The 26,786-nt window shown below is 31.3% G+C and overlaps 1 protein-coding gene across 1 annotated transcript in view; it reads right to left on the bottom strand.

Annotated features, from left to right (window-relative positions):
- The window catches only part of LOC114324522 (ecdysone-induced protein 74EF), an 843,335-nt gene extending 823,362 nt beyond the window's left edge, over positions 1-19,973 (bottom strand). Inside the window, exon 1 of the mRNA XM_028272381.2 lies at positions 19,566-19,973. The gene's annotated coding sequence lies outside the window, so the exon portion shown is untranslated. The remainder of the gene's footprint in view (positions 1-19,565) is intronic.
- Between the last annotated feature and the right edge of the window lie 6,813 nt (positions 19,974-26,786).

Below are 26,786 nucleotides of genomic sequence, written 5' to 3'. Positions count from 1 at the left end.
TTACAAATGTTCTAAAATTATTTTAGCCCATTTTTAAAGCACCTTTTAATATTTTTTGTTCAAACTTTAATAGTTTACACATGTTACGATACTTTAACTAGTGATAAAAGTTAGCTTTCCGCTATTACCAGAGGCGTGCTGTAGGGGTATATACTTCATTTTCGCCCCTTTTCTCCCCTTACAATCTACGCCACTGTCATAATAATCATTTCAGCATGTTTTTTTGATTCTTCGTTACTTTTTACGTAAATATCATCCGTGTGTCTCAATGCGATAGAGTAAGTAGTTGTCGTTATTTGCGTTTTAATGTAATGGCTTCAATAAGATTATGTATTTTAAACACATAATCTTATTGAATGTAGTTTAAAATACTAAAGTCTTATATCCATTACTTTAAACGCAAATAACTGGAAAACTACTTACTTTATCGCAATGAGACAAAAGGATGATATTTGTGTAAACAGTAACAAGGTATCAAAAAACATGCTGAAATCATTATTACGACAGTGCCGTAGATTGTGAGGGGGAAAAGGGGCAAAAATGAAGTATATATCCCTACAGAACGCCTCTGGCAACAGCGGAAAACTATTTTTTTAAAACTAGTCAAAGTATCCTAACATGTGTAAACTGTGCGTCAAGTTTGAACAAAAAATATTAAAAGGTGCTTTAACAATGAGCTAAAATCATTTTAGAATATTTGTAATAAAACACTCTGTATCTCGGTAAGGAGTAATATTTTATTTAAGTGTTTTAGGTTGAATCTTCGTATTTTGTTCTAAGGGTTCTCCAGTTACTATATGGACAATTCTTAATGAAACACCCTGTATATGCCATACAAAAAGCCCAAAATTAGAAAAGAAAATTTACAATTTTTACGTATATCTCAACAATTTTAATAATCAAGAAACCACATTTACTAAACCGAAAATAATAGATTTACTATAGACATTCCAACATTATTAAAACCAATTTTATGAAATGATAGTAGTATTTAGTCAATTAAAATCAATTGACTACAGCTTCATACTTTTACTTCCTAATGTAATCCACCTACTATTTATAATTTTTACAGCATCAATGAAGTGAAAGTCAAATGAATTATCGTATATTATTTAGAATTTATTCTAATCTTATTTTGAATTGGTTGTAATATTATTTCGAGCCGACATGATTAGTTTACAGTTTTAAAACATGATTCTCTAAACAATGTTACCTTGACACACAAAATTCAATAACTTTTGGGAATTAATAATTAATATATGTTACAATATACCTGATAAAACTAATGAAAACAACAACTACTATGAATTATTATCAACACTAATTTTTACAATGATAAGCTATATTTAGTATATCTTGTAGATGCCAAAATTAAAAATGAAATATAAACAATGATCTAAAAAAAGGCAAAATTTTTCTGCGTCTTATTCATTCCATTTATTAAGTGCAGTATTTTAAATCTTAGATTTTTCTGATTATAAATAGAATTTTTTATTGAACTTTGATAATCTTCTTCTTTCTCATAATCGTTAGTGCCCTTCAGGGCATTGATCAGGCTATTGATTATCTCAATTTTTTTCACATTTTCACAAGATCATACTGAAAAACTTGAATACTGAGGCATAGAATAAGATACCGGGGGAATACAACCTTCATCAATGGACTGACCTATCAGCAGATGAAGCTCAAGAAACAATAAATTTTTATGAAGTCTACCAACTCCTGCATCTTGTCACGGTAGGTACTGAGAAAAGAAGAAAGGCCAATCACATGTTATCATTTTGAATCTTGACTTAAAGTTGGCTTTATTTAATAAAATGAGGTATAAACCAAATGAGGTATATTTATATTATTTTAAAATGTTACAGCGTTGATTGTTAAATAAATATACCTACAAGTTATCATTCAACAATAATTATATTGTGAATGTGAATGCTTACTGACATGTTTAAATTGACAGTATAAGACGGTAGATAGAATTTTGAGAAGATTTTTTTTTTGTTTCCAACCTAATAACACAACATATTTTTATTATTAAAAAGACAAATCTTCAAAATAAAATCTTAAATTTTAGTTTTTAAAATCTAAAAAACTAAAATTTGTCCATATTCGACCACACTTTGGCCCACACTTGGCTTAAATTTATTACGCCCCTCATGAGACTTTTTTTTATTCAGGTATATAAATAGTATAGAGGTTTCTACACTTTGGTGGGTCTGCCAACTGGAGTACCCTAAAAATGTTGTCGGTCAATATTACCAGTCAATTGTAAGTATTTTTTATCAAAAAATCATCATTTATGACTGCATAGTGCGCCCCGCATAGGGTGAAAAGGCGAAAGCGCCATAAAGATTCATAAAATGTATACCCTCACTGCTGATTTTTGCAGGATTGTTTGACAAAAATATTTACAATTAACTGGTAACATTGTCCCACAAATTTTTAAGGGTATAGAATAGAATAGAATAGAAATATGCTTTATTGTCATGAAAAATTTAACAATTTTATAGACAAAGCTTACAAGAATCATAAATAAGAACAATAACAAATAACAAATACAATTTACTAAAATTATATAAATCGTCTATATAAATAAAAATAATGAAGAGAAACAAAAAAAAAACAGTAACAATCTATTGCAAAATTAAAAAAAAAATTTAAAAAAAAATAAAAAAATATACTCCAGTTGTCGGAGGCACCAAAGTTTAGAAACCTCTATATTTACGAAAGACTCCCCTTCCGAAAATTTTCCGTATTAGAAAAGTTGTCTGACTCGACATGAATCGCTGAATACAAAAAAAGTCTCATAAAGGAGTTAATAAATTTTTGAAGTTATACTTCTTTACGCGCGATATGAGGGTGAATTTTTATATGTTAAAACCTACGATACCGGCGCATGCGCATTATAACTTTGTTCTGATTGGATGTTCAAATGACATGTCAAAAATTATCCAATATGGCAGCTGTAGCGCAGCTGTGGTTTGGACGGTTGACGGTTTGGTTATGTATGGTTGTTGCGTTTTAAAATTTGTGGGAAGAGAAACAACAAAGGTTAGTTAATAGTTATACTGCCTTTTTAAATAGTTTTCATATTATATTTTTGAAGTTATACTTCAAAATGTTTTAATTTATGTATGTATCAGTCCAGAAAAGGTGTGGAAAGAATATATTAGTGTTTTTAAATATATTTTTCTACAAACGTAGGACTCCATAGGAGCGTTAAAAATGATACTTTAAGGCACTAGTGCTTTAAAATTTTTAAGGCACTGCAGTTAAAAGTGAATTGTCAAATTGTGAAACGTCAAAATATTTATATTTCATTTATTAACATTAATATTAATAATACAACTTGCGCAATTTGAAAAAGGTGGTTTAAAAGGTTTTTTATTATAATTTTGTGTCTTTGGATTTGTCTCCCTTGGGCGTAAAATAATAAAACATCTATTTTTATATTTCACTTGTCACCGTGATGTATAATTATGTATATCTGAAAGGTAAGTAGCATGCGGCTTGATGGACTTGTTGGTAGAGCATTGGACCAGAGATCAAAAAATCGCGAGATTGCGGGTTCAAATCCCGGACGATTCATATTTTTTTCTTTTTTTTTTTAATATTTGGCATTGTTAAGTTTTGGTTCATTTTTGGTAATTATTGTTAATTTTTTGTATTGTAACTGTTAAGTAGGTATATTTATTTCGTTGAAATTATATTATAATAGAAGTATAACTTCTTACGTGCGTACAACGTACACACACATTCTTTTTTTTTATGTGTGGGCCGAAGGCCTTTCTGCAACTCAGTTTGTAAAATATTTTACGTTCATATTAGCAGAATTTCTTTGATGGTTAAAAAATAATTAAAAAATTCTATTAGAAAACTAATTTGGAAGCAAAGCACACACACAATTTTTAAATTGCCACTACAAACCAAAGAAAAACATTCTTAATAAAGACCACACATTATTCTGAATAATAAAGACATAAACAATAAACAATTATTTCCGTAAGCATCACCTCGAAAGACTTTTTGTTATAAGTAACCATCCTTGGTTGTATTTAAAACTGCTTCCTTTTGACATTCAGCTTTTGTTGAACAATCGATCGAAATAAGCCACTAATTTAAGATTACTTTAAAAAACTTAATTAGATTAAATTAATTAAATCAAGAAATTAATTAAGTTTTATTTCGGTTTCAACTACCAAAACTTTATAATTTGTGTTTCAAACTTGTGGCTTATACTTATTTCAAACGAAATATCTACCTAATAAGACAAAAGACAATCATTGTGTGATTAACAAGAATTGAAAACCAGCATGTTAAAGTTCCTGTAAAAGTTAGACTGAAAACTAGAGTGTTTTTTGTACGATAAGAATCTTGCATCCGAAAAAGTTTAGTAAATACGAACAGAAAGATACAGGGACAAGGACATATGAAGCAAGAAGCAGGATTAAAATTGCAGTTGCGAATCAACTTTTTTTGATACAGTTTAGACGAATTAATTTCAAAATATAATCTTTTTGATAACTACTTAATGAGGGTAGAGATTCCATCCTTGTATAATAATAGTTTTGCAATTTCATATCCATTTTTTCATTATTTCGGTTTCTTTAAGATGCGTTGACTACCACATTATCTAGTAGTTCTATTTTTTATTAGCATTCGAATCTTTGTAAAAACATATTTGTTAAATTTAGCAGACATGGTAACCTCTTTTTCCAGTTACAGTTTAGAAGAATCAATTAGAAATAAAATTCGTCTACAAGAAATGTTTCCTCTTGTTAACTAAATCAGGAAGGGTGTGGTCTGGATATCAATATTTTTTCATAGTGATAGTGGTTAATTAATTATTTATTTTAGTGAATTCAATTGTAAAATATTTGGGGTATTTTACATTTTTACCTGTCACGTAAGAGTTGGTTACTATGAATAAAATATCAACGTTTTGGATGTACAGGGTTATTCACTATATTTTGACCCCCCTGTAAACTGCTTTATTTACAGAATTAGAAAAAAATGTTAAATACAAAAGTTGTTCGATTTTTAAATTATGATTTTTTGACATATATATATATATATATCGTACTAGTGACGTCATCAATTTGGGCGTGATGACGTAATCGCCTATTTTTTTAAATGGGAATAGGGGTCGAGCGCTAGCTCATTTGAAAGGTTATTCAATTCCCTATTTCAGTAATATTAAAAAAAAATTTTAATTAAATTAATTGACACAAAAAGAAGAATGTATGTAATTTATTTAATTCAAAATACATTCTACTGTTGTCAGAAAACAGAAATATGTATATTAAACAGATAAACATTACTTTTCACTTAAATTCAATGTTGAAGCTGCCACCCATCTGCCTCTTGGCAGTTTGAACATTGAATTTAAGTGAAAAGTAATGTTTATTTGTTCAATAAACATTTATTTCTGTTTTCTGACAACAGTAGAATGTATTTTAAATTAAATAAATTACATCCATTCTTCTTTTTGTGTCAATGAATTTAATTAAAGAAAATTTTTTTGGACACCCTGTATAAATAATTATCTTAAAGTTTATATTACTGAATAGAGAATTTAATTACCTTTCAAATGAGCTAGCACACGACCCCTATTCTCATTTAAAAAAATAGGCGATTACGTCATCACGTCCAGATGGATGACGTCACTAGTATGTTATATATGTCAAAAAATCATATTTTAAAAATCGAATAACTTTTGTATTTAACATTTTTTTATATTTCTGTAAATAAAGCAGTTTACAGGGGGCTCAAAATATAGTGAATAACCCTGTACATATAATATAATCTAGGTGATCCAGACGACATTTACTAAAATTATTTATTATATTTATTAACACCTACAACTTATCGCTTCAAAAGAGTGACCTCATTTTTAAAAATGTTGTACAAGACATCTCAGTTTTACGTTTTATCTCTTTATAAATGTCTAAATTGTTCGATAATAACAGATTTTATAGTAAAATCACAATAAAGATGCACTAGAAATAAACAAACCAAGACACGTTGAATGCTACGAGGAACACTCTCAAAAATGATTTACAATGTAGATATATATGTTACAGTTCAAGTTGATTATCCAGTTGGAGTTGACTCCAACTAGTTGGAGTCAACTCTAACGGCTGGTTTCAGTAAAAGTTGATTATAAATATAAAATGAAGATTTATATTCAACATTTACTAGTAAAAGTAGACTCCAACTAGGAAAAGTATACTCTTCCCAATGCCATTTAGTAAAAGTTGATTCTGATTCACACAAACAGCCGATTCTAGAAATTAAATGTTACTGAATATGTTCAAATTAGTCTAGGCTGTATCGTCGCCCCCGTTAGGTAAATTACTCCGATTCGAATTTTTTGCACAAACTTACGCAAAAAGAGGTCCTTATAACAAATCTACTGGGTGCCAGGCAGTACCTTGATCGATAAATTGTTTTTTAAACAATTTTTTTAGACAAATTCACAAAAATAATTTTTCACTTCGAACAATTTTTTTTAGATCATTTGGGTTATTCTGAGCAAAAAAAGGTATTTTGAGATTTTTCTCTAAAATTGATTGTTGTCGAGTTATACGCGATATAAAATTTGAAAAATGCGAAAATAGCCATTTTCAAGGCTTAATAACTCGGTTAAAATCCATTATTATGAAAGTCAGAAAGTGACCAAATCAAAGTTTATAGCCCCCTCTACAAGATCCAGCAGAAATTTTTGTCACTATTTTATTACTAAGCTTTATCTTTAATTATTAACAATGGGCGCTAAGTGCGTATTAGGCGGCCGTCAATGGTGAGTGCTAAAGAGATGCACCATTCCAGCCATCCAATGGTGAATCTCACTCGCACTCACATTGACGGCGGCCTCAATACACGGTTAGCGCTCATTGTTGATAATTAAAAATAATATCTTATTAATGAAATAATGACAAACATTTCTTCAGGATCTTATAGAGGTAGCTTTAATCTTTGATTTTTTTAGTTTCTGACTTTCATAATATATAATATCGTATGGAGTTTTTGCCTTTCGGACAGTTCCGGCGCCAATACATCTTTAACCCTGTTTCAAGTAACTAGTGTCGATGTACACTAGCCCAGGGGAACCGACTGCTTAACGTGCTCTCCGAGGCACGGTGAGATGGCTCGTGTCATTATTGAAAATGAAAATGGTTTGTCTTTAGCAGTGCCCGAACCCACGTGCACTGGCGTATAAGGCCAGCGATTATGCCGTTACTCCACGGCCGCCGTAAACCTTGAAAATGGTTATTTTGGCGTTTTTCAAATTTTAAGTCGCTAATAACTCGACAACAGTCAATTTTAGAGAAAAAAAGGCCCAACGGATCTAAAAAAAATTTGTACGAAGTGAAAAAATTATGTATTTTTGCGAATTTGTTTAAAATCATTGTTTATCGCCAAACTTCACTAAAATCATTCATTATTGTACTCATTTGCCCTCATTTTCGGCAGTAAAGTAACACTTTGTTGTATTGAAAGAAGAATGTTACTTTACCTGCCACGATAATTAATCAAATTAACCGAGATTGAATATAAGTGGTCAATGGCAGCAATCGATTATTTATTTGAGTGAAATTAAAATTTATTTACTTTAATTATTAAAAATATTGTACAAAATTTATCTTATTATTAATAAAATTTTTGTCAAAAAGTAAAATTCTGTTGTGTTTCGCAATTATATTCATACAAAATAAATCAAAACTTTACAGATTTAGTAATTAGGTAGGTACCTATATAATACTGATAACTATCAATTAAACATCAAAACCGGCCATCATACAAAAGTCGTCTGTCATTACTGTCATACGAATTTTTTATTTCGTCTAAAATTAAAAAAAAATCCTCAAAGTTGTAAGTAAGTGTTAATGTTTTGTATGATTAACGATACAATTTTGTACGCACCACCTCAATACTCTTTATCGAACGCGTCTGTTCCTCTGCTCGTAATATCAGACTCGTTCCATAAAGAGTCACTTTACTGACTGACTTTACTGAAATTGGTTAAACAATTTTTCGACCGCGGTACCGCGTGACACCCTGTGTACTTGTTATAAGGATTGTTATACGGATGTATTTCTTTGAGTAAGTTTGTGCAAACAATCTAATCAGAATAATTTACCTAACGGGGGCGACGTTACAGACTATACTAATAAGTAGTTGAAACGGTCAAAACAAAGAAACGCACACTCATCAAAAACACTTGAGATTCTCGTATAATCAACATTTACTGAATCGATCCAGGAAGAGTCAACTCCAACTAGTAAAAGTTGATTTAAATTTTTAAAATCAACTTTTACTGCTCGTTTCAGTTGGAGTTGACTCCAACTAGTTGGAGTCAACTCTAACTGAGAATCAACTTGAACTGTAACATATACATTGTAAATAAAAAATCAAGATTTACAAAGTCTATACATTCTAAATCATGATTCGGGAGTACTCCTCGTAACATTAAACGTGTCTTGGTTTGTTTATTTCTAGTGCATCTTTATTGTGATTTTAATATTGGATAAAATTGGATTAAAATTGGATACTCTATGTATTGATTGTCCAGCTATTTGTAATTGTGTATTTTCATAATATGAGCCACTAAATGCTATGTTTTTTTTAGAACAAATAAGTTTTAGTCTTATCTCTCGTTCCACCGTGTTACTGAACTTTAAAAGAATGTAATCCATTTCAGTAATTACTCAATATAACTGTGTCATCTGCGTATCTGATAGTATTTATCAGTTTTCCATTAATTTTTACAGCATATTCCATGTTGCGCAAAGCACGTAAGCTTTTATCTGAATATAAATTAAATAATAATGGGGACAGCAAAAATATAATTTTTTTAAAACTACTTACGAATAGAAAAGAGCATAGCCAAAACAAATAATGTAAAAATGTTCTCATTACGATCAATTGTAGTTTTATAAATTTTACAATATACAACAATATTTAACAAACAATATTACATACTTTTTAGTTTTTAATGGTTTTTATTAGTGAATCAGCACATTTTTTATTAATGCAAATTTTGTAAAATAATGAAATTACGTTTTATGTTATAACAAGCTAAATAATGTTTAGTCTAAAAATTTAAATAAAAAAATAACATTTTTTTAATTATCAGTGTTGATTATATCTTGATTATCAATCTTATCCTTTTGTAAATACAAGATGGATAGATACCTATATTGACACATATTTTTAATTTTTTTGTTGTCAATCGACTGATCGATTTGTACTGATTATGGAGATGAGAAGGATTTATCTGAATTTTGGAAAAATGCGTTTCCTTATGTCGTCAAGTAACCTAATTTTCTTCTAGATTTAACGTTAAGAGCGTAGGCGCAAAATTTCGGGCCAATGATTTTTAAATGCATTGATTTTTTTCGAATTCTGAAAAAACTAATAAATATGTACTTATTTTTAAAAAATTTAAACGCCGAAAGTTACACTATTATCCGGGGGCGAAATACCCTTAGAATAAACAAAAAGTTTCTTTTGAATTATTTAGATATTTTAAATTAAAAATTACTCAATTTTCTCTTCTGTTTCACCCCTGTAACTTATTAAAATAAACATTATATGTAGAAGTTTTCAGGGACTTTCGGCCTTCGGTAATAATGTAATCTTTCATTCTGCGTTTAGATTTTTTAAAAATAGTTATTAGTTTTCTCAGGATTCGAAAAAAATTAATGCATTTAAAAAGCATTTGCCCGAAATTTTGCGCCTACGCAGTCAAATCATAAAAATATAATACTTGGTAATTTTGCAATTTATTTTTTTTTTAGCGTTTTTTAAAAAGTTGAAAAAACTAAATTTATACGTGGAAAACTTATCGATTCGGCTACAAAGAGGATTTTTGTGGAAGTAGTGGATAGTCGTTTATACTGGCAAAACAATAATGATCGTGAATATTGAGCGTGAATGACCGTATGATCAAGAGTAACTATACTAAATTTACATTCAAGATGCAGTAGAAATAAACAAACCAAGACACGTTAAATGTTATTATAGTCTAGGGCGCATCTGTTTTAAGATGGACGTTGAGAGGTGACTCAAATTTTTTTTCAGAAATTGCTTGAAAATAAGTTAAATAATAATATTTGAGTTATCCTCCCTCTCAAAAAGGTCCGGAACATTCTTTAAATAATCAAAATGTCAAAAAATGAAGGAAAAATTCGATTTTTTTCTTCGTTTTTTGATTATTGCTTTAAAAATATTAATTTCCGAGAAAAGTTGTACTAACAAAAAAGTTGCGTAATTAAATTTCCTACAACACATAATTGGTTAAAAATTTAAAAAATAGTCACCCAAGTTACAAAATAGCAATAATTGCGAAAAAAACATACAAAAACAAGTATTCGCATTTTACGTTTTTCAACCATTTATGCTACACTTAGGACCTTTATATTTCACCCAGAAAAACCTTATGATACAGTAAAACAATACTGTAAATTTCATTAAGATCGGTTCAATAGATTTTGCAAAATAAATTTTGCAATCCAGCTTTCGCAAAAAAAATTCATTTTTTCAAAATGTTACAGGACTGAAAATAAAGCAGATAGCAAGTTGAAATTTTTTTTGCTTATAGAAGTGTACTGTACCTTTCATTTACAATTTGCAAAATTAAAATCGATTAATTGCCACTGCGTCAGGAAATTTTTTAAATAAACATTAATTTTTGGTGCTACGCGCAGGACAGCGGTGTTCGATTCACACAAGTTGATTTTCACCAAAATTTCTTGTAAATCTTTATCTCATATATTATTTTCTTATTTTATATTTTGTTGTATTTTAATATTTTAATTCCACAAAAATCAAACTAATTTATTATTGTTTGTGAAATATTGTTTAAACAATTGCATATGTTTAAAAATAATAAACTTTTATTCTCTAAGTTAAAATATATGAGCAAAGAAAGTTTTTGCTAATAAAAGTGTTATTTCAAAGGATAGAGTATGCGTTTTTATTTTGCAATAAACAAATTTATTTATTTATATCGAAATGTAATAAAAATTAAAATGTATCAATCATTACTAAAGGTCATTGGAAAGCCCAATTAGAGCAAACTATCCGCTGTCCTGCGCGTAGCACCAATAATTAATGTTTATTTAAAAAAATTCCTGACGCCGTGGTGTTAATCGATTTTAATTTTGCAAAATTGCAAATGAAAGGTACAGTACATTTCTATACGCAAAAAAAATTCAATTTGTTATCTGCTTTATTTTCAGTCCTGTAACATTTTGAAAAAATGAATTTTTTTGCAAAAGCTGGATTGCAAAATTTATTTTGCAAAATCTATTAAACCGATTTTAATAAAATTTACAGTGTTGTTTTACTGTATCATAAAGTTTTTCTGTGTGAAACATGAAGGTTCTAAGTGTAGCATAAATGGTTTAAAAACGTAAAATGCGAATACTTGTTTTTGTATAGTTTTTTCGCAATTATTGCTATTTTGCAACAAGGGTGACCTTTTTTTGATTTTAACCAACTCTATATTGTAGGAAATTTAATTACGCAACTTTTATGTTAGTACAACTTTTCTCGGAAATGAATACTTTTAAAGTTATAATCAAAAAACGAAGAAAAAAATCGAATTTTTCCTTAATTTTTTGACATTTTGATTATTTAAACAATGTTCCGGACATCTTTGAGAGGGAGGATAACTCAAATATTATTATTTGATTTATTTTCAAGCAATTTCTGCAAAAAAATTTGAGTCACCTCTCAACGTCCAAATGTACTAATATTTTTACAGATGCGCCCTGGTCTATTAGGAGCACTCCCGAATCATAATTTACAATGTATAAACTTTGGAAATCATGATTTGGGATTTACAATGTATATACACTGTAAATTATGATTTGAGAGTGTTCCTAGTAGCATTTAACATGTCTTGGTTTGTTTATTTCTACTGCATCTTGATTGTAAATTTAGTTTAGTACTTGAAATGTTAGATTACATTTCTGAACCTGCAAGCCACTGGGTATTTTTTAATAATTTCTTTACCCGCAGAAATTTATTATTTTATTTACAAAAAATGTTAATACCGAGCAACAGGAACATTGCGGGATAATAGATTAGATTAGATTAAAATTTGCGTGGATTTTCAATTTGATGTAAATGGGGAAATACTTTTGTAGAATGGAACGATAATTAATACATAGGTGTGTTAGTATAGCATTTAATTTTGATAATATAAGTAGAACCTCCCGCACAAGCTAGTAGAAGGAATCGCAAGCTCAAAGGAAAACGTTTATTTCTTAACCGTAATTATATAGCTAAGTGGCTTGTTTTTTAGCTAAAAGACTGTTTCTCTAAGAAACTACGACATATATACTACATTCGTAGGAGGCATGGATCAACACTACTGGTTTGTTGGAAAATATGCCACTCACAGCTAAGAAGAGATATTGGCCAATATTCACACGACTTATTGATATGGCATTACTAAATTCATGACTTGTCTAAAAAGGGGCAATATGGCAATTATGATAACACAAACGCCCAGTGATCTATTTATAAGACGGGTCAAAATTCAAAAATGCAAATATGTATATAGAACAATTTCATGAATATTTCCACATTAAGAACAATATTACTGATAACTATCTACCTACCTATAAATAAAATTTTGAAATTTGAAAAAAAATTTGGGCGCTAATGGGTTTGCTGCTATTATTATTTTTGCAATTTACTAGTTTCTTTGGGAATATGCCACAATTTTACTTTAAAATTAAGTTTATTTGTCCACTTCGGAAATCGTTATCAACATACATTTGGTACGGGACAAATACACATTTTTTTAATAAGCTGTATCAAATACATCTTCTTCTTCTTCTTCAAGTGCCATCTTCGATCCGAAGGTTGGCAATCATCAGGGCTATACGTATTTTCGAAACTGCTGACCGAAACATTTCGTTGTTGCTACAGCTATACCATTCCCGTAGATTCTTTAGCCAGGAGTTTCGTCTTCTTCCTATGGATCTTTTTCCTGCTACCTTCCCCTGCATAATTATTCGAAGCTTCATATATTTCGCCTCTTGTAATGTGTCCCAAGTATTGCAGTTTTCGTTTTTTGATCGTAAATATGACTTCCTTTTCTTTATTCATTCTTCTCAAGACCTCGACGTTTGTGACTATCTCCGTCCATGATATTCTCAAGATTCTGCGATACATCCACAGTTCAAATGCCTCCAATTTTTTGATATCAATCTTTTACAGCGTCCATGACTCCTTTCCGTAGAACAGCACAGAAAGTATGTAACATCTCATCAGGCGAAGTTTCATTTCAAGGCTCAAATCTCTTCCACACACTCTCTTCATTTTAGTGAATATGGATCTGGCTTTTTCTATTCTTATTTTGATTTCTGCTGAGCTATCGTTGTCTTCATTTACAAAAGTGCCTAAATATTTGTATTTGCTAACTCGATCGATATTTTCATTGTGTAAATATAAATTTTGGACATTTCGTGTTGATTTCGATATTACCATAAATTTAGTTTTCTTTATGTTCAAAGATAGTCCATATTCTTCGCTGCAGTCTGCTATCTTATTCACCAATGTCTGTAGCTCTTCAAGTGTTTCTGCGATCAGAACGGTGTCGTCGGCAAATCTCAGATTGTTTAATCAACACCATTTATTTTAATACCCATGGATTGCTCAGAGAGTGTTCTATTCATTACGTCTTCGGAATAGAGATTAAACAGGGTGGGTGACAGTATACACCCTTGTCTCACACCTCGCTTTACTTCAATTTCTTCAGTGGTACTATTCTCTACTCTCACTACTGCTTTCTGATTGTAGTACATAATATTTGCTATTAGTCGGATGTCTCGTTCATCGTCAAATACATCTACCAACGTTAAACAGAACGAAAAACATTTGGTTGTTTGTCAGAAATTTGTCGAAAGGGTTTTGGCCTTGGTTTTTATCAAAATTCGTTAATCGGATATATTGGCGTTAATTTGAGTGCAAGAGTCTTCCTTTATAAATAACAATATTAGTTGCTTCTAAAAGACTGTTTCTTTTTAATAAATACCCCTTTATTTCCTTACATAAATTTTTTTATTTTCGAAGAAGAAACCGAAAGGTCAAATAAATTTAGCTTTAAATAAAAGTTGTGGCTTATTTCCAACCAAAATAGTAAATTGCATTAAGATGTCACAAGAAAATACCAGAGCAAAAAGTTTCAGAACAATGTTTATTACATATTTGGATTTTTTCCTCATACATATAAGTACTTATAAACCAAGTTTTTTGCTCTAAAGATGCATTTTTCGAAAATCATTATTGCTTTCTTCTCCAAATTTTGATATCAATTTAGGAGTACTAATATAAAGACATATTTTCAGAGATAACAAAATATTATCTCGATTTAGCAAAACCAGTAACTAAGGGTTGATGTTTACAAAAAAAAGATACCAATCACCAATCACCACAATAAAAAAAGTAAATTCTACTAACTCCAGTTCCATTCCAGGTACATTTGTTCATAGTAAACCAAAAAAATAATCCAATGGGAAGCACAGAAAAATCACACCGCAGGAATCACAAAATATCCACAATAGTGCTCTTCCGAACATGTCCACTAATCAAAATAATCCAAAAGTTTTACCAACTACTATCAAATGCAAAAACTGCACAAAACTGTTTCTCGCACTGATTATTCGGTGTCATAGGAAAAAAAATGATAAAAAAATCTCGGAGATAAACTTATAGACATTAATTATACCGAAGTACTGAAAATATGCCAAACATAACATAAGTATTATACTTAAAAATGTGTAAGTATTTACGGACATAAAATTCAATGGGAAATAACACTTCATGGAGAAATGTGAAGAGCAGAGTCAATGTTCATTAAAACATAGTAAAACAACATCACTAACATTTTGAAAAATGCACTGTAACATTGTGTAAAAATTGTTTTTATAATGTTATAAAACATAAACTTATTTTTATTACATTCAAATAAAAATGTTAATTCCCATAACTGTTTTTAACTCATGCATACATACTTGCGATTATGATAACACTAGCTCCGTGTGATCTATTTATAGGACCGGTCAAAATTCAAAAATGCAAATATATAATACAATTTCATGAATATTTTCATATTAAGAACAATATTACTGATAATTGTGTACCTATAAGTAAAATTTGAAAATTTGAAAAAAAATAATAATGTGGACAGTAATGGATTTGTTTAGTTGTTCATTATTTTTGTAATTTAATATTTTGTTGGGACTAAACCACAGTTTTACTTTAAAATTAAGTTTATTTGAGGTTTCGATTTCCACGTCTGAAATCGTTATCAAAATACCAACGTCAAAAAGAACGAAAAAATTTGGTTGTTTGTCAAAAATTTGTCGAAAGGGTGCCTTGGTGTTTTTTTCAAAATTTGTTAATCGGATATATTCATATACTGGCGTCAATATTTATATATTGAGTCCAAGTGTGTTCCTTTATAAAGAACAATATTAATTGCTTTTAAGAACTGTTTCTTTAACAAAAAAAAAAAAGAATGTGTTTGTACTTTGTACGCACGTAAGAAGTTATACTTCTATTATATGATTTAAACGAAATTAATATATTTTTTATTTATATTTTATTTAAATATTAAACTAATTTATACTTATTACTTCTCAAACATTTTTATTAAAACAGTGCCAAAAATTAAAATAATAAAAGAATAAAACACACACAAACACATTAAACATGGCACAAATGATTTCTGAACATTAATTGTCGGAAATTTTTTTAACTAAATACGTATTTTCTGAAAATAAAATTATATAATAAATATACTTACACTCATAAAATGTATAAAAAAAATAAAAAAATAAAAGTTTCTATTGGGATTCGAACCAGCTTATCAGCGCGGTTGGTATTGGGGTTCATTCGCCTTAAACGCTTCGCCACGGAGACAATGTGTCATTATGTGCGAAGATTAACTAACTAAACCTTGACTAAACTAACTAAACTAAACTTTGACATTTTTGAATTAAATCAAATTATTTTGATTTTGAATTGAAATGATCTAGAATTGAAAAAATACAACAAAACATAGAGTAAGAAAACAGTATGTTAGGTGAATATTGATAGAAATTTTGATGGTAATCAAATTATGTACTTAAATAAAAGTATTACATACCATGTATTTTGGTAGGTTCAAATAGGTAGGTATCTATGATACATTTACAATTATTACGTACCTGTTGCTTTTAAAAACTATTTAAAAGTCACTACAATTATAAACTTTTTTGTTTCTGTCCTCACAACAATAAAACTAATATATTATACATTTGTTTACCTTCATATTGAACAATTATTTATTATTGACAGATCATTTCAACACCCAATCAGAGCCCGTATAACGACTAATACCATACTGTCGGTGTGCGCATGCGCGCAGATTAATATAAATTCACCCTAAATCTCAATCGCGCCTAAAGAAGTATAACTTCAAAAACCCTTTATTTCCCCACGTTTTTTTTTATTTTCGAAGCGGAAATCGAAATGTCAAATAAACTTAATTTTAAAGGAAAATTGTGGCTTATTCCCAACCAAAATAGCAAAAAATTGCATTAAGATTCCAAAAAAAAATATCAGCGCAAAAAGCTTCAGAACAATGTCAATTATTTTGGATTTTTCCTCATATATGTATTTATAAACCAAGTTTTTTGCTTTAATGCTGATGATAGGTATATTGATGTTGGTGTCAAAATCAGTTATTGCTTTCTTCTCAAAATTTTGATGTTAATTCAGGTAGGAGCACTCATATAAAGATACATATCGCACCCTCAGTAATATAAGGGCTTAACCAAAATTTGTGTTAACTGTGATATTAAATGATAAGGGCACAAAATAAAATTCTTTACCGGTTAGCGTTGACAGAGGGATAAAAATAACATGAATGGTTCGGTAAATATTTGTGCCTCTCTCTCACTCTCCCCGGCCACCTCTGGTTTTTACTGCTACAAGGGAGCAACCAGTAACATGTCTTTCTATGACGAAAATCCTGGTTAGTTTGTGTTTTATCATTTTGTATTATATAGATTAGTTTTGAGTTGAGCCATTATATTATGCAAAATACAGTAAATAAATGGGTATAATTGATAATAGATCGCTATTTTGCATAAACAGTGACAGGGCATTAAGAATATAAGGGATCAAACTTAATGGTAGGGGAGCCCAAGCGGGGATTTTTGCAGTTACTCGAGCGCGTCAGATTATCATATGGGGAGAAACCTGGTACCCTGCATATGTACCTCTACCATGTATTGGCTCTTAACACAGGGGAGTTCGTTAAGGGGGGCCCGAAAAAAAAATCTATCCTTAAAAAAAGTCGAAATTGTCAGATTAAGATAAGGTAAGTTGAGTACATGCAAAAGAGTGTATATTTCAAAAATCTGACGATTTGAGCCGGGCGTAAGGAAATGGGTGAGTCCCAAAATTTCACAAGAAAAAAGCGAATATTTCGCGAAATGAATGACAGATCGAAAAACTAAAAAATATGTGCTCAATATTTTTTAAAAATCTATCGAATGATACCAAACAGGACTTCCCACGGAGAGGGGTGGGGGGTAAATTTAGTATTTTAAATACGAATCCCGCGATATTTCGCGAAATGAACATCAGATCGAAAAACTGTAAAATACACTTATTTAATATTTTTAAACAATCTATCGAATGGCACCATACACGACCCCCCACGGAGGTGGGGTGGGGGGTTACTTTAAAATCTTAAATAGGAGCCCCCATTTTTTATTGTAGATTTAAATTCCTTACAAAAAAATAAGTAACTTTTATTCGAAACATTTTTTCGAATTATGCATAGATGGCGTTATATTCGGAAAAAGCGATTGTTGGAAATGGAAAATTAAATTAAAAAATGGCAAGCGCCCACTAAAATGGAAAATGTTACTTAACTTTTTTTGGTTTTAGGACCTACTATTCACAACCCAATAGGTCTTCAAAGCGCTCGAGTGACTGCACATTTAGCATACTTTGCTCCCCTACCATAAACAATTCCTTATTTATGTTATGTTTTTGTGCTATATGGGAATAACTTAAAAGTATTTTTTTTAATTACATGTAATTAATGGAATTTATTTATATTAATTTTCTTTCTCATTGCTATTTATAGAGCAATTATCAATAAATAACAAATCTGCCAGATTTCACATTTATAGCTTAAATAATAAGCACGTTATTTGAAAAAATAGCTGTAATTTTTGAAACCAGAATCTTTAAACGCGATTTCCCAAAAATCTACTTTTTTGAATTGTGCCTTTATATTACTGAGGGTGCGATATATCTTCAGAGGTAACAAAATATTATCTCGATTTAGCAAAACCAGTAAATAATTTTTGCAATTTACTATTTTGGTTTGGAATAAACCACAATTTTATGTTAAAATTAAGTTTATTTGACGATTCGATTTCCACTTCGGACATCGTTATCAAAATACATTTTGGTAAAGGACAAATGGAATTAGCTGAATCTAGTGCATCTACCAACGTCAAAAAGAATAAAAAAATTGGTCGCTAACTAGAAATTTGTCGAAAGGTAGAAATTTGTAGAAATTTGTCACTTGCTTTTTTTATTCAAAATTCGTTAATCGGATACCTATATTCTATGTATAATGTATATTGGCGTTAATTTGAGTCCCAAAGTGTTCTTTTATGCAGAACAATATTAGTTGCTATTTAGACTTATTTAATGAAAATCTTTTATTTCTATTATCTTTTAAGAACCTGTTCAGCGATACAAAAAGTTCAGAAAGAAACTTAGTGTTTTTTTTATTCAATTTAACCCAAATGAACATGAAGACCTATAAAAGAAAAAAAAAATAACCCTATAATAGAAAAAAAAATGATATATTGGTGGATGGTTTACATTTTAGTTTTTTTTAAATATATATTGCATATTAATTACATGGACTTATCAACGTTTTCCACTGTTTGGAATGGACATGTCAAGTTCTTTTCCTGTACAGGGTTTTTTTAAAAACTTATATCTTTTGACTTAGGTATCAAGTTATCTTTGTATTGTGTTACTCTTAGAAACTATGTAATTAAAGCTACAAATTGGCATTAAAAACGACAAATGTCAAAAATTTAACTTATCAAGTTCTTTCCCTGTGATCTTCATATTGGATGGATGATGGGAGTTTTTCCCATGTTAATTTTTTTTCGATTATTGAAGTAGAAAGCGAAACGTCAAATAAATTTTAAAGTTAAGTTGTGGATTATTGCCAACTAAAACAGTAAATTGTATTAAGACGTCGCAAGAAAATATTTAAGACGTCGCACTAAGACAACCGAGATTTTTTGCTTTAATGCTGATGATCATATTGATATTGGTGCAACTCAAGATGCAATTTTCGAAAATCGCTTATTGCTTTTTTCTCACAATTTCGATGTTACTATAGCTGCACTAAGAATAATATTAACAATATTAGCAAAACCAGTAGGTCTAAGGGTTGTTTACAAAAAAAAAACAGATACCAATCACCACAATAAAAAAAAGTAAAATCTACTAACCCCAGTTCCATTCCAGGAACATTTGTTCACAATAAATCCAAAAAATAATCCAATGGGAAGCACACAAAAATCACACCACAGAAATCACAAAATATCCACAATAGTGCTCTTCCGAACTATGTCCACTAAACAAAAATAATCCAAAAGTTTTACTAACTACTATCTACTACTAACTGTCAAATGCAAAAACTGCACAAAACTGTTTCTAGCACTGATTATTCGGTGTCATAGGTCACAGACGACCGGAAAAAAATCGTAAACATGCGAAAAAATGTCAAAAAAAATCCCGCGATCGCATGCACGTTGGCTCGCTAGCCCGAACGCAACGCGAGTTGCATTTGTTTTGGATGTTAAAGTAACGGTAAGTCGGGTCAAGCGGGCTATGAGTATGAAACAACTGAGCGCGTTGCTATGTTTCGCGTTTCCTAAGTCTGCTTAGCTAAGTCGATCTAAACAGTCCGCGAAAGCGCGCGATGGAAGACGAATGCAAGGTTGCTGGAGTTTGCGGCGTTGTCGGTTGGCGGCGGTGCGGTTCATTTGATAGATCGTTGATCGAAGGTTCATGACTTCGCTTGCTCGATATATTTTCGAATTTAGATTAGTGTCTTAAAAATTCAAATTAGTTGATAGGTGTTATCGAAAATGAGTAATAAACTCACAGATGCACAAGTTTTTTTAGGTACTTAATATTCAAGTACATACTTGCGTACCTATTGAAAACTATCAATTTTATGCAATTTCAGAAAACAATTTATTAAAAATCATAAATGTAGTCCAGGCGGAGATGAAAACCCTTCGAAAAATCGATGGTAAGACTCTATGGGACAGAGCTAGAAGTACAGATATACGACGGAGATGCAAGGTGTATAACATTATAGTCTAAGAGCTAGTGAACCCTCCGACTAACGGTCGTCCTGTAAGGCTAGAAATTTGTCTAGTGATAATTCATAGCACACCAAGGCTAAAAACCATGACCTGGCAGGCATCAGCCGTGTACGTGTATCTACCAGGTGAATCGAAAAGTGCAAATTTAGGGGGCCAAATAAACTTTCTCCTGTAAAGTTTAAATTTAAGTATGTGTTTGAGTAAGCCATTTAGAAGAAATGTGTACAATGACAGGCGATTCTGAAGAGCATAAGACCTTGCCAGGCGAGGGGAAAGATTATGGGTTTTTCCTAAAATTATTTTTTTTTGCATCGAACAAAGTTTTTTTAGGTTTTTTGAATCATTCCAAACAGAAAAGGTCTTTGGATATTTTTCTCTTAAGTTAATAGTTTTTGTTATATAAGCGATTAAAAATTTTGAAAATTGCCATTTTTAACCCTAAATCGGACATTTAACTAAAAATTTCAATGTTGCCAAGGTAGGTAGATATTCTTTAAACATTGATTGATGAAATCCCGAAGAGTTTTTTGCAATGCAATATCGAAAACCCCTTTGTTTTTTAATTGGTAATCAAGCGGGCGCGACACTGTAGTATAAGTGAGGACGTTTGAGTTTGCATAAATTCATTATCTCGAGAAAGGGCCAATTTAAAGAGCCTCAGACAGGTCGATTTTTATTCTTAAATTAGGACTTTTTGTCATATATATAATACTAGTGACGTTATCCGTCTGGGCGTGATGACGTTGTAAAAAATGAGAGTAGGCGTTGTGTGATAGCTGATTTGAAAGGTTATTTAATTTTCTATTCAGTAATATAGACATTAACATAATTATTTATACAGGGTGTACAAAAAATTTTTTTATTAAATTAATTTAGACAAAAAGAAGAAAAAAAATTTTTGTACACCCTGTATAAATAATTATGTTAAGGTTTATACTACTGAATAGAAAATTAAATAACCTTTCAAATGAGCTATCACACAATCCCTACTCTCATTTAAAAAAAATCATCGATTACGTCATCACGCCCAGATGGATGACGTCACTAGTATTATAAAAATGCCAAAAAGTCCTAATTTAAAAATAAAAATCGACCTGTCTGAGGATTTCTCTTCAAATTTGCCCATTCTGGAGATAATGAATTTATGCAAACTCAAACGTCCTCATTTATACTACAGTGTCGCGCCCGCTTGATTAGCAATTAAAAAATTTCGATATTGTATTGCAAAAAACTCTTCGGGATTTCATCAATGTTTAAAGAATATCTACCTACCTTGGCAACATTGAAATTTTTAGTTAAATTTAAGATTTTGGGTTAAAAATGGCCGATTTCGCAATTTTCAAAAATTTTAATCGCTTATATAACACAAACTATTAACTTAAGAGAAAAATATCCAAAGACCTTTTCTGTCTGGAATGATTCAAAAAACCTAAAAAAACTTTGTTCGATGCAAAAAAAAATAATTTTAGGGAAAACCCATAATCTTTCTCCTCGCCTGGCAAGGTCTTATGCTCTTCAGAATCACCTGTCATTGTACACATTTCTTCTAAATGACTTACTCAAACACATACTTAAATTTAAACTTTACAGGAGAAAGTTTATTTTACCCTCTAAATTTGCACTTTTCGATTCACCTGGTAGATACACGTGCACGGCTGATGCCTGCCAGGCCATGGTTTTTAGCCTTGGTGTGCTATGAATTATCACTAGACAAATTTCTAGCCTTACAGGACGACCGTTAGTCGGAGGGTTCACTAGCTCTTAGACTATCAATAACTGGGTAAGAAACAGAAGAATAGAATGTCATGACCACATAAGCCGAATGACAACAATAAATAGGATAGTCAGGACAGCGAGAGACGGTTCCCCAATAGGAAGACGATCAGTGGGAAGACCACGAAAACGATGGAACGACAACTTACTATTAGAGGCACATTGAAAAAACAGACAGAGTCATGTCTATACAAAAAGAAGAAGAAGAAGTTGTCCAGGCGGGATAATATCGACATATTATGTCGAAAATCAGACCATAATTACCATAGTCCACAGTACATCGTCCTTTTTGAAAAATGATTACAAAAGTCTTAACAATGGTCTAGCTGCTTCGTTTGAGCCATTTGAGCTAGTCTACCACTCTCTGAAAAATTTTAGAGTGCAGGTTGGGCGCGTTTCCGCGTCCCGCGTCATTAACATATTTACGTTGTCGGACAAGAGATCGACAATCTTTATTAATTAAATAAGTATTTTAAATTGAAAATTAAGAGTGGTCACTGTACCGCGCTAGAGTGACATCTTGCGGATGTCGGACTCTACGATTTTGTTATTACAAATCTCTCAATTTTCAATTTAAAGTACTTATATTTAATGGATAATATTGTCGATCTCTTGTCCGACAAATTTACAGCCGAGTTTCGTCAGTCCGACAACGTAAATATTTATGTTAATGACGCGAAAACGCGTCCAACCTGCACTCTGAAATTTTTCAGAAAGTGGTAGACTCGCTCAAACGAAGCAGTTAAGACCATTTTTAAGACTTTTGTAATCATCTTCCAAAAATGACGATGTACTGTGAATTAAATATTTTTGCCTATGCCTCGAGAGATATTGCTTCTCCAAAAAAAAAATATATAAAAGCAAAAAGTTACGTTCTTCAATTTTACATAAGTATATAACTAGATAGAAATTTTGAAAATTTAATATTTAGTAAGATAAAAGATAGAAAGATAAAGTTTTCAATCCTAATAGCAACATTAATGATATTGAAAATATTACTAAAAGATTTTTAAATTGAAAACTTATTGGTCCATTGCCCTGGTGACACCTCCAAGGCTTCTACAATATGCAAGCCAGATGGATGCTGCAGTGAAGACAAAAGGGAAGGAATTCTACACTATGGAATTCACAACTCCCGTCTGCAGACGGAGGACAACTTTATCTTTCAATTGCCAGATGACGCTAGTCACCTAATCCATACACGTCAGTTGCAATGTGGGGATAAGCTTTCATGGTTGGTCACTTCGAGTATGGAGCAGCAGGCCTACGCCTCTCCGAAGATGACTTCAATAAGAGTCGAAAATCGTCGGTTCAGAGTGCTGGACTGCGCTCCGTATTCTAAGTGAAAAATAAGATTGTTTTGCCTTCGCATTGCAACTGAATAAAATGGTATACATTTTTATTTTATTAATATTTAGTGTTTAAGAAATAGCAGTAATTGGGAAAAAAGTTCAAAATATTAAATTTTTCCTTTAAATTTTTTCGCCATAACATACAGCCTTCATATTATAAAAAACCTTACGACTAAAAAAGTAAATTTGTAATACGAGCGAACTTAATTTGTTGAGATCGGTTTATTAGATTTTGCATAATAATTTTGCAATCCAAAAAACTTGCAAATTTGAAAAAATATGCTTGACCCAAAATAAGCGCTTAAAATAGTTGAAATTTATTTTTCTTATAAATAAAGACTCAAGCTCTCAAACGTAATTTGAAAAAATTAAATGGGTCAACTAGGAGAGCCTAGGGAATTTTTTTAAATTATGAGGATGGGGGTAGCCCACGCCAGGCAAAAATGTTTATTGTAAATTTCCCGTGTTGCAATTAAAATAGATATTTGAAAATATAATATTTGCAGCCCTTGTAGCCCGAGACATCGATTAAAAAAAGATCAAAATCGGATGACAGGAAGCCGAGAAAATGTAATTTTTGGAGAGAGTTGTGATTTTGAACTCTCTGATTCACTTTTTGATCGGAGCGCAGGGTGGCGCGACCACCATAACTTTAAAAACTTCCCTAGACTTCCTTCCGTAGTTGACCAATTTTAATTTTTCAAATTACGTTTGAGATTTATGAAATTTATATTAAAAATAAATGTTCGAGTATTTAAAGTGCTTATTCTGAGCCAAGCATAATTTTACAAATCTGCAATTTTTTGCGGGTCCTGGATTGCAAAATTATTAAGCAAAACTAATAAACCGATCTTAACGAAAATTAGGACATGTTTCAGTCCTATGATAAAGTTTTCCTAGTCATAATATGAGGGTTGCATGTTACGTTTATATAATATAGCTCAACAGACCTTAAAGGCCCATGGCTTGGAATTTCTCCACGGGTTTTCTCCATTTTCTCCTGTCCATAGCTGCAGTTCTCCAATTTGATATCCCGATTGTTTCCAGGTCTTCCTTACATGCTTCTAGCCACTTTTTCCTGGGTCGTCCTCTTCTCCTCTTTCCTTCCCCTCTCAGCAGCGAGTCCTTTGTCCACCTTCCGTCAGCCATTCTCGCAAGATGACCTAACCAACTTAGTCTCTTTGTTCTGACCATCTGGCTTATTTATGGTTTCCGGTACAGCTGCATTTTTTCGTCTCCTCCAAACATCTTCATCGTTTTTTACTCCCCCGAATATCTTCCTTAGAACACTCCGCTCCCAGATGTTCAGCATATTTTCTTGATTTTTGTTCATGACCCATGTTTCGCTCCCGTAAAGAACTGTGGGCTGGATCACTGTTCAGTAGCGTCTTAATTTTGCCTCTCTGGAGATGTTTTTGGCTCTTAGTAGTTTGTGTAGGGCTCCGACTGTCTTTCTTCCTCTCGAAATTCTTTTTTCAATTTCTTGGCTTTCTTCCCCTTTACTTGTTACCGTTACTCCTAGATACTCAAATTCCGTCACCTTTTTGAAGCAATACTCTTTATTTTCGTTATTTGTGGTAGTTTTCAGTTGTGTATCTTCATCTGAAGTCTGTCCCATTTCCATATACTTTGTTTTTTACTCATTAATTCTCAGTCCATACTGCTTAGCCTTTACTTCAAAGAGTTTGAAAATCCTCAGCAGTTCCCTTTCCGTTCTTGCCATTAGCACTACATCGTCCGCAAAGGCCAGAACCTGGTTTCTGTTGTCAAAGATCATACCTTTCGTTCGTATTCCACTCTCTCTCAATATTGCCTCCAACAAGAAATTGAAAAGTACTGTGGACAGCGGATCTCCCTGCTTTAATCCTTTTTTAACTTCAAATTTTTCTGATAGGCTCCCTTCTATCCTGACTCTATTGTCGGTCGTCACTAAGGTCATTTTTACGAGTCTGATCATCTTTTCCGGAATTCCAAGTACTCTTAGGGCCTGGTACAAACGCCTTCTTATCACAGAATCGTAAGTTTGTTTGAAACCTATAAAGAGGAGGTTTAGCTTTAACTGTTGGTCGTATATACTGCTCTGAATCATTTTCAACACGAATATTTGATCTATGGTGGATCTGCCCTTTTTGAATCCTCCCTGGTATTCACCAACCTGCTCGTTTAAGTGTCTGTCCAGTCTGCTTCTTACGACTCTGGCGAGTACCTTATATTCTACGTCTAGGAGAGTGATACCCCTATAGCATGTTACGTTTAAAGGATTGAAAAATGGAAATTCAATTGGGAAAATTGCACTTTTTTTCCAATTATTACGTATAATATCTATCCATTAGTCAAATATTACGTATAATTGAAAAACAAAGAGGCAAAAAAGTTTAAGGGAACAAAACCCCCATAAAATTTTTATGGGGTGCACAAATTTCACTGTTATTTTTTTAAGATGTTCCTGCCATAAGAATACCACATGTCCATTTTCAACTTTTTTTATGTGCACATTTATACTAAGGTAAGTTAAGTTACTTAGGTAAACACCTAAACTAAAATCACAATAAAGATGCACTAGAAATAAACAAACCAAGACACGTTAAATGTTACAAGCAGCAATTCCAAATCATAATTTACAATGTATAGGTATACATTGTAAATCCCAAATAATGATTTACAAAGTTTATATACATTGTAAATCCTGATTCGGGGGGTGCTCCTCGTAACATTCAAAGGGGCTCGGTTTATTTATTTCTAATGCATCTTTATTGTGATTTTAGTATAGGATGTTGGATAAATAAGACAATATATCCGAATGAAGAAATCAAAACTCGTATAGGAATTGCAAGAGGAGCATTTATGAAACAGATCTATTCTGAGCAATTCTTATAAAGGTTAACATGATGAACAAATTAAAAGCCTTCGACATGTGGCCATATACACTCACCGGCACAAGATTCCTCCACGCAAAATTTTTGATTAAGTTTGACAATATATGTATAACTTTATTATTTGCTCTCCGATTTTCAAGATTCTTGCATCAGTTTGTAGGTACATGTATTGATGTCGTTTTTTATTATTCCGGTAACAAAATTTTTTTGCTTAGATGGCATTATACGAGGGTGAATGGAAGCGTTGTATTTTCTCTTAACTTTAAAAAATTCTGTGGAAAAATTTTGAGTGCTGATTTTGTTTCATACTCCTTTTGTATCATCCTGGTAGTATC

The sequence above is a fragment of the Diabrotica virgifera genome, chromosome 6, assembly GCF_917563875.1.
Source record: "Diabrotica virgifera virgifera chromosome 6, PGI_DIABVI_V3a".
Taxonomy (NCBI): Eukaryota; Metazoa; Arthropoda; class Insecta; order Coleoptera; family Chrysomelidae; genus Diabrotica; species Diabrotica virgifera.
The sequence above is the reverse complement of the archived record's forward strand: the minus strand, read 5'-3'. Positions and strand labels throughout refer to the sequence as shown.